We start from the raw sequence: 7,054 nt of genomic DNA, 5'->3' as shown, positions 1-7,054 counted from the left end.
AAAAATATGACTTAGACGCGTCTTCTGCAATTGATAATTTTGGTTTTTTTGTTTGCAGCTTCAAGCGCTGAGGGCCCCAGCTCGTTGTGGGGTGGGCAGAGGGTTTTAGGGCTGGTGCAGGCAGAGGAGCATTGGTGTCTGTAGAGGGAGAGCAGACCCTGAGCTGGGCTCAGCACTGCTTTGGGCTGCAGCGATGCCGTGATGTTTGGCACCAGCTGAAGATGGACTCGGTGGCTTCTCTTCTGTGCCCAGTGCTTGGCAGGGTGTGCTCATGGACTGGAGCAAAGCCTGGGAAGCGGTGATCGGTGCTGTCCTCTAGGTCTGGGCAGCTCTGCTCTGCTCCAGGAGGTCCCATACATGGGGAGATTGCTCTGGATGAGGGTGTCCTGTGTCTCCAGGCAAAACCAGGTGTCTGCGGGCAGCTCTTTCTGCACCTTGGTGTCTTTTCTCCACCATAAGCTTTGCGTACTTGGGCTGAGGCTGGACCAAGCCTTGGATGTGCTGGCAACTAAAGCAGGAGACTTTTGAGTCCCAGTGTGATGAGTAGAGAGCCAGGGACTCCTCCTTTGCTCAGCCAAAACCTTTTCACCCTGTTTCATCTCACTGTCCCTCCAACTCCTCCACTAGTACTGAGGAACATCAGTTGGGGTTGCCTTCCTGGCTGATACGGGTGCTTCTGCTGGCAAGTTGGCTTTAGGTTATCGGCTTTTTTGAAGTCCTCTTGAAGTCCCACCAGAGTAGATCTGTCCCACAATATTCACCCTTCCCTGGCTCCCACACTCCCCGATCCATCTTTTTGCTTCATCTTGCCTGAGCCCTTTTGAAGTGCTGCTGTCATGTAGGAGGAGAACTTGTGTCTATGGACAGTTGTTTAGTTGGGGTTCCTCTGGGGTTTTGTTTTTAATAAGATATACCATTGATATGTATATATACGATAGAGATTTTGGGTTCCTTTCAGGGTGGGCTTCTTACCTGAATTGATAAGAAAATGGCATTTGTGCCTTGCTTCTTTTCATTATGCCTGAAGAGAGGAGTGAAAGGTGGCCCAGATACGGAGATAGTTTTGGCTGAGGAATAAAGTGTGAGTTCTGGTCCTTTTACAGGGGAGGACACAATAGGTAAGATACCGAAACAATAGGAAAAAGAGAGATATGGAAGAAATGTGGGATACCATGTGGTGGGGCTTGAAAAGGGGGTTGGGCATTTGGGAGATGGTTCATGAGCTGCAGGTGAAGGATCTGACCTGGAGGTGGCTGGAAGATGAGCCTCAGCTGTGGGGAAGGAGAAGACAAGCCCGTGGGGAGGGGATCACCCCAGTGATGGACTCTGGGGAAGCCTCACAGCTTGAGGCTGTTGTGATGGAGGGGTGCCTGAGATGGGGGAGCAGGACAGGACATGCCTGAGCGTGGGGCGCAGCAGAGGTAAGAGTGGACCTCATGGCCAGCGGTGGGGCATTGGAAAACACCATGTTTTCGAGCTTTTCTTTGGAATGATGAGGGTGAAAGGTTTTTAAGACTTTATTTTTTGGGTGAGCGCAGCTGGGACTCTGCTGTAATCACAGCCCTTTGGGAGATGGGGTTTGGGGATAACCACCAGCGTGGGCACCACGGCCGGCGTGCTCGGTGGCACCTCGCGCAAGGGCAGCACAGGCAGGGCTGGAGGACTCTGCCTGCTCCTCCCTGCCTACAGCGTTTCGCTGGCAGCTCGCCGCGAGGAGCAGTGGAGCGGGGCGTTCCCGCGCCCCGGCTTTGCCGGCCAGCCAAACCCAGCGCTGGGTGGCTTCGTGGCCGTGATTCCACGTTAAAAAGCAATAAGCAGGGAGAAACCTGGGGAACGTAAAAGTATAAGCCTGGTGCTAAACCGAACCAGATGCTGCTCAGGCCACGATGCCCTGTGGTCCGTAGGAGCGAGGACGCGGAGGCAGTCGCCCGTAGCCTGCACGGGGGCGGCGGGGAGGGGAGAGGAGGGAGCGGCGCAAGCCAGAATAATCCCTTTTTGTTTGTTTTTTTTTTTTTTTTTTTTTCTGGAGCGTTTTGGTCTTGCCCCTGGACAAAAGCAGGATGGTGCGGTGTGTCATTTCCTCCCCGGCAGCCATTCAGCGTGGCACCATGTGGGCTTTGCCACCCCCTCCCCTGCCCGGGCACAGATTGCTCCTTGTTCCAGTTGTCTGTACCACCCAGGGTTTCCTTTCCAAGTTTTCTCACACCCTTTTATAGCTGTGCAGAAGAAAGCTTTAAAGCCACACAACCGAGGAACCAAGTAGGCAGGAGGGATATCTTTAAAAACCAGGCATGTTTCTCTGCCGAGCCGCGGCGATGGAGATGGGCTGGGTGAGCTCTGGTGATGCCTTGCGCGAAGAAGATCAGGTTCAGCCCTTAAATAAGCTCTTGTCTCATAGCCAAGAGGGCAGCTGGTCATGCATGCTGCGTATCGATGAGTCTTTAAAAATGAGAGCAGCTGCATTTTTAGGTCCCAATCCAGGCACAGAGGCAGACTGGGAGGACCGGGTCCGGAGCGGGATGAATCTGAGCTGGAGAGCACTGGTTGCCCTTGCTGGAGAGCTGGCTCGGTGCAGTGGCCCTGATGCTGATGGTGAAAGCATCAAATACGGTGGTGTCTCGTACATCTTGGAGACGAGGGAGAAATCCAGATTTTGTGATCTGGGCACAGAATCAGCGTTAGGCCGTCCTGCTTTCTATTTTTCTTGAGCTGATCAGCAGCTCATTTCACCAAGGAACCATGCCATGGGCAGGACCTTTTGACCTCACCAGTTTGCTTAGGTGGCAATCAAACAAATGACCTAGAGGCAAGCAGCAATTCATTACAGCCCTCATTTAGCATGCAATAAAATGCGCCGTATACCTTGTCTTTCGGTCAATAAGTTTTATATTACACAGAAGAAGTGCACAAGTCGATGTCTTTACATCAAACAAAGGCTTCTTGCAGACTCCTTTTTGCTGGAGTCTCTTGGCCTGGATGACGGATTGCTGCTCAAACGATGGAGAGTGATATTGTTAAACAGTAATTGGTTACTGAATTATTTAGCTGCACAATCCCTGTAGCAGCAACACCAGTGAACGCTTAACTTGCAATTGTCTCAGCTGGGAAACAAATACGGGGCGCTGCCAACTCAATGGAGCCCGGAGGCAGAATAATTCTGTAGAGACTGTGCTTTAAAAAAAAGGTTTATAGTTATTTTGCCGATGACGGCCTCATGCAGTGGAAAGTGTATGCTAATCGCTTATTGGCTGCTGCCTTTTAATTTGTAAGCTGAGTTCTGCTGCTTTTCTAAGGAAGAGGTAATGTTAATCCGTGGCAGGTTCCCCAAATTAAAGGCCAACATCTCCCTGCGCCTTCTGAATTCAGCAGCGTTTGCTGCAGATGCAGTTGAGTTGTAACTCACGGGCTCCTGACCTGGGTCCCTGTAGGAGACAGCCTAATTCACAAAGCAGCCTGACTTGGCAGGCAGAAAACCCAAACCAAAGCAAGCATTACGTCCCCCAAAGCCTTGTTGCGGTGGCTTGCAGCTGGTTGAAGACCACCAGCTCTTTCCACACATGGTTCAAGACCAGGTGTTGCAGTGGTGATGCTGTTCTGCTCTAGGTTAGTGCAAGAAGCTCACCACCCACGATTCTCTCCCCAATTTTCAGCTTGGCTGTTGCTGAAAGTCCTCTGCCTTTGAGGTGCACCTAGAAAACCCACCAGCAGATACTGCACCAGCAGAAAACCTGCTCCTGGTTGTATTTGCCTGCAAGTTGCAGGCAGTGGAGCCAGGCAGGAGGCTTTGATCACTGATACCTCTTAGTACCAACTCCACCATGAGTGCAGCCCTTCACTTAGAGCAGTTGCAGTTCCTCCCCTGCCAGGCAGTTTCTTCTGTCCCTTTGGTGTCTGTGTGTGTAGGAGTATCTAAGAACTACCTGGTGACTCTTCAGGGTTTGCTTTGAATTGTCCTGTGATCTGGCAGCTTAAACGTATTTCTCCCATGTAGGTACCGCCTGTGTTCTCAATGTGGCGCTCAGGAAGGATGGCATGACTCTGGTTCAATGTGTTAGACGCTCTTCTCTTTTAATTAAAAGCCCAAAGCTAAATTATTTTGCTCGTGTGGACGGAGGGCAAGTGGGGGGGAAAAAGGGGGTGCAGGCTGTTTGCAGGGGCTTGTTGGTGAGCCGCTCATCCTGGTAGCACCTGGTGTTTGCCGTGGGATGGGCTATTCCCTCAATGCTTCGTTATTTGAGTTCGTTTAGCACTGAGGAATCGGAAGGTTCCCCTAATTTAGGCATGGAGGCTGCGATACGTGCCATGGCACACCCCGGAGCAGCAGTGGGTCTCCATGAGCGTCCCCAGGGACCAGCAGCTGAAGCTTTCCGATCCCACCACGTAGGCACAGCCACTGGTAGATGCTCCTTTGACTGTTCCAATCACAATGTGCTTATTGCTATTAATCAGTTATTGACTTGCCACAGTGCCTGGCAGACCCAGCACTGGAGCAGGGCTCTGCTTTGCTACACAGGGCATAAATATTCTGCTGAAATGTCCCAAAGAGCTGGTTTTCTACTGCCTTGCTCCCGTCCGGTCCCACGGCAGGAGGTTTGATGCTCACCAGTCCAGCCCAGCTTTGCTTTTCCTCGCCTTCGTGCAATTCTGTTGACGCCGCGTAACCGACAGCAGGATCCAACCCTGTGAATCAGACCTTCCCATAGATGCATCTCGGGGAAGATTAATCTTCCTAATGGAAGCTGGGCCTGTGACAGCTGTGACTTTCAAACCTCGGTCTGTCTCAGTACCAAATAAACCAGGGAGATCTGGAAGGCTCGTAACTTCCTGAGCAAGTGATGTATAAAGCAAAATAGTTATAATTAACTTCAAAGCATGAAACAATCTGTCTTTCAAGCAAAAAAAAAAAAAAAATTCTTCCCTAGGCTTGGGTTGAAAATGAGTGGTTTTTCATGTCACATTAGCTGTGGCTTTAAAAAAAAAGATTTTTTTTTTTTAAAATTCTGAATTGTAATAGGTAACTGATAATGAAGTTCTCCCTTTCATGGGAACAGTGTGGTTCTGTCACTGGGGCAAGCTGCTTGAAGCCCACGTGTTTGGAAACAGGGTTATTGTTGTGTAAATCAGCGTGCGGTCACTTAATTAAACACAATCAAGGCTTTGTGGGTCTCTGAAGACAGCAGCATCGAGCAATGGCCGGGGCAGAGGGGGCAGCAGGGCTGCTGCTGGTGCAGGGGATGGAGATAGAGCCTTTTGCACAGTACCTATATGTGACCTGCCTTGTAGCTGATAGAGGCAAGCATGGTATCTATGGATGGAGAACATGGGAAGGCCATAAGGAGCTTTACACCTTGCCAATCTCCCCATACGGATGTTTTGGGGTGCTGCATGGACCCCATGCACGTACCCCAAGCTTGAAGGATTTGGCTGTTGCTTTCCAAGCACCATCCAGCAGCTCAGGCTTTGCTGCCCCACCGTCTCCTTCCCGCATGGGAATGCCAGGTGAGGAGTTTCTTCTGAAACAAACCCCGTGTTGGCAAGGCAGCCCCGTCTCCATTTCATGCACCCTTGCCTTCAGCGTGGGGCCGGAGCTTGCATCCGAGGAAAATAATACGTATCCAGGAGGCCAAGACAAACACTGTCTGCCTGCTTTTTTTATGACCTCTTGTCATTCCTCCCAGCCATCAACACTGTTCCCTTAATAAAGGACGTTTTGATCTCTGTAGGGGACTTCCTTACTTCTCATGGTTAAAGCCAAGGCAGTTGGCAAAGGGAAGACCTGGAGAGACCGGGGGCTCTTGCTCTCCGCAGCCCTTTTCATGGCAACGTTGTGATTTAGATCCTCATTCCAGTTCAGAACTGGGGATGATGAGCAGGTTTTAAACTGAAAGAGGGGAGATTTAGATTAGATATTAGGAAGAAATTCTTTACTGTGAGGGTGGTGAGGCACTGGAACAGGTTGCCCAGAGAAGCTGTGGATGCCCCCTCCCTGGAAGTGTTCAAGGCCAGGTTGGACGGGGCTCTGAGCAACCTGATCTAGTGGAAGGTGACCCTGCCCATGGCAGAGGGGTTGGAACTGGATGATCTTTAAGGCTGCTTCCACCCCAAACCATTCTATGATCCTGTGAAAAGGACTGTTAGATTTTAGTGGGAAATGTAGGCAGTGCATTTCAACGAAAGGCGAGATGCTCCAGCTGATAGCCATCTCCCCCGGGACTAACCCAGCGGCTGGTCTCATCCTGATGACTTCAAGCACAGTCGGTGGCCCCACCACCCCCAGGGCCCTGTGAAAACCCTACCAGGAACATTGGGTAGGTGCAAATAATTCAGCCCAACACCTGGGACAACAGCATCAACACTCTACTTGAAGCCCCAACTCCTGGCATCAGATGCCGGCGTGGGTTGTCCGCTTTGGCTGGTGGAATGAGGGGAGAACGGGATGCCCTTCTGCCTTCGTGGTTTGGAGGAGAAGCTCAGAAACTTGTCCGCCGTGCAGACTTGGAGGCAAAGAAGTAATTTGTTTAAGCCATGGGAATTTTTTTTTGGAAACTGCCAGAGGGCTTTTGAACCTCCAGGGCTTGCAGTTCCAAGTGCGACAATTAAAAGTTTGGGGTATTTAGTGAACTCTGCATAGCTGTTTTTCCTCTTTCATAGTTCCATCATACCTTCTAATTAATTCCCTTTAATTGCTTTTAATTTCCTTTCCTCCTTATTTCTCCCTCCGTATAACTAGTGCTGTCATCCTTTTAGTTTGCCTTTCATGTTGGAGACTCTCTATTTGATTTCATTTCACCCACGTTGTGTCTTGCAGCTATTTCATTCCTGGAAAGCTCCGGCTCCAGAGATAAAATCTAAGTGGATTCAGAGAACCTAAAAGGATCGCATGCTTCATGGCTTTCTCTTTAGTAATATAGGAGATAAACAGAACGTAATAAAAGATCCATCCTCCTTGGAAAAGGGCCATTTTCCATCACCTGTATTTTTGTGGTACCGTCATGCCATGGATGCTTTTAGTCACCGGTGACAAGATAAAGAGCCTCCCGGTATCTAACGCTGG

General features: G+C 50.3%; 1 protein-coding gene across 1 annotated transcript in view; it reads left to right on the top strand.

Annotated features, from left to right (window-relative positions):
- The first annotated feature begins 1,382 nt into the window (after positions 1-1,382).
- The window catches only part of ZBTB7C (zinc finger and BTB domain containing 7C), a 142,482-nt gene continuing 136,810 nt past the window's right edge, over positions 1,383-7,054 (top strand). Inside the window, exon 1 of the transcript XR_007767806.1 lies at positions 1,383-1,421. The gene's annotated coding sequence lies outside the window, so the exon portion shown is untranslated. The remainder of the gene's footprint in view (positions 1,422-7,054) is intronic.

This window comes from Gymnogyps californianus, chromosome Z (genome assembly GCF_018139145.2).
Source record: "Gymnogyps californianus isolate 813 chromosome Z, ASM1813914v2, whole genome shotgun sequence".
Taxonomy (NCBI): Eukaryota; Metazoa; Chordata; class Aves; order Accipitriformes; family Cathartidae; genus Gymnogyps; species Gymnogyps californianus.
This window is presented reverse-complemented; position numbering and strand designations above follow the sequence as displayed.